We start from the raw sequence: 2,500 nt of genomic DNA, 5'->3' as shown, positions 1-2,500 counted from the left end.
TGATTCCCAGAGTCGGCATCATTATTACTGTATGCAGCATTGCTAGAGTGTGGGTCACGGTTCAAGGGTAAGGGTGGAGGGTGAGGGTCAAGGATGAGGGTCAAGGGTGAGGGTCAAGGGTAAAATGATTTAAAGTGTACAAAAGAACCGCAACAATGGAAAAACACATTTTCAAAATTTATGTCTGTTTTCTTTGGCAATCGCAGAAAAATTTCCCACGAAGAAGCCTTTGGTGAAGTCTCCCCTTTTTCCGATAATGCCAAGTATAATCTTCATTCTCAAGTCTTCTCTGAGAGCTTTTCCATGATGAGCTCAGTTCCGCATGAGCACAGTTCTGCCGTTACCTCTTAAGAATTTGAACTATTTACAAGCGAAAGTGTGCGGGGCAGAGACACGTAAATTCCCGCCCATTCCATAGATCGGTGGTTTTTGTAGTACCTTTATTCTTCTGGGGAAATATTGAATCAGTAGCACAGTCAGAGCTTGTTTACGATAAACAAGCGCACAATTAGACTCTTACAAATTACCTTTTACGCTTAAACGTTTCCAGTTAATGCGCAAATATTTAGCACAACATAATGTTAATATTTTTGTGAGTCTATGGAAACTGGCGACATCACTCAACGTATCAACAAATCATAGTTTATACAGGGGTCCTCTTCATTGGCATGAACTCCGACACTATGATATTATAGCTGCCTGTAAAACTTCGTATGGTTGAAAGTCAGTTAGTGAAATCATTTAAGGTATATGTTGTAGTTTGGAATTTTTTTCAGGTCAAATTTTTTTAAACCCAGGTTAAAATTTTCCACCTAGTTCATAATATTGAAACTAGGTAATTTTTTTTTACCTAGGTTATTTATCAACTGTCTAAAAAGGGCTTTTATTTATGGGGTGTAGTTTAAAAAATAGGGGCCTGGTTTTTTGGGGGGGTCTAAAAAGAATAGTACACACAAAAAAAAAAAGCAATAAATTTGCCCTCCCCTCCCCCTTTTGTGTCACAGTCATTCGGCCATCGCTCACCGCGGACGATTCAAACTTGAAAATTATATAAAAAATAACTATGCTGAGATACCCCAAATAGTTGTGAAACTATTTGTATCTCTTTGCAGCATTCACGAACAACAAAAATCCGTTGCAGACCATCTGAAGAAACCAGTGGTACACCCCATCATCGCAAATAAATTTCTTTCACACGTGGAAATCGACTTGATAGATATGAGAAGGTTATCATGTTCATGCAGCGAGGGACATAAATGGATTTTACACATCACGGACCATCACACGAAATTCTTGTGGCTTTTTCCATTAATTTCCAAGCAAACAGAACAAGTTATAAGTTGTTTAAACCAGCTATTTTGGCAGTGGGGTTTTCCTAAAAAGTTGCATTCCGACAACGGAAAAGAATTTAAAAATCAAAAGATGTCCAGCTTCTGTCAGAGCAATAACATAAAACAAGTGCATGGAGCTCCACGCACACCTACTACCCAAGGACTAGTCGAGAGAAATAATAGAACAATAAAGGAAAACATTCGAAATATTCTTACAGAGAAGAAAGAAAGTTACAACAACTGGTGTACAGTGTTAGGAGAAGCAGCCTACAAGAAAAACATTACAGTGCACCGTGCTGTTGCCCAAACACCATATGAACTAGTGTTAGGTATCAAGCCATGGAGAGAAGAAATGCGGGCAAGTGTACAAGAAACATACTGACAAAGGGGAACAAGAAGAAGAGACAAACAATGAGCAACAAAGGCTTGACAGTGAGGATGAAACAGTAGAAATGAATGTCCAGCAAACTCCAACATTGACAGATGAAAACAGCACAGATGACATTCAAACTAACGAACAGCAACAAGCAAAAGAAACTAAAAGTTCTCGCTCCAAAAAACGCAAAAAAATCAAAGAAAGGCAAGAACAGTACAACAAAAAAATGAAGCAATCCAGACCTAAAGTAGCCAAATTTCATGTCAATGATTATGTAAAAATAAAAATTGATAAGGTCGATAAGACACCCTTGCACCCCAATACATTGCTAGGAAAAATAATATCAATAGAGCCTGCGAATGGTTATGCCCAAGTGGTTACTGAATTTGGAGTTATAGACACCCAAATTTCTCCGAGCCGACTTCACAAGAGTCAAAACACAGGAATAGCATTGGATTACTCCAAACATATTACATTTTCGCGTGCTTGCAAAATGGCAATTAATCAGTAATTTCCCGATGTATTTAGAACAGATACACATAAATATTTATCAATAATATTTGCATGCACTTTTGCAATTATGTATGAAAACAAGAATAAACACAAATACAAATGAATAGTAGAATATATGTTTTATTAATCTACAGCAAACTCTGAGAATTAAAATGGCTGATTCCCCTTTGACAACTGTCACCGTTCATACATGACTATTCCATAGAACATCACTGGTATGTTGTGTCCCAAACCTAACCCTGAAAGCTAACCATTTGAAATTAGTGCTTAACCCTAATCA

The 2,500-nt window shown here is 37.5% G+C and overlaps 1 protein-coding gene across 1 annotated transcript in view; it reads left to right on the top strand.

The window, feature by feature from the left end:
• The window catches only part of LOC137992483 (coiled-coil and C2 domain-containing protein 2A-like), a 77,128-nt gene that overhangs the window by 13,302 nt on the left and 61,326 nt on the right, over positions 1-2,500 (top strand). The gene's annotated exons all lie outside the window — the stretch shown is intronic.

This window comes from Montipora foliosa, chromosome 2, assembly GCF_036669935.1.
Source record: "Montipora foliosa isolate CH-2021 chromosome 2, ASM3666993v2, whole genome shotgun sequence".
Taxonomy (NCBI): domain Eukaryota; kingdom Metazoa; phylum Cnidaria; class Anthozoa; order Scleractinia; family Acroporidae; genus Montipora; species Montipora foliosa.
Note: the sequence above shows the minus strand (reverse complement) of the source record. Positions and strands in the feature narration are given on the sequence as shown.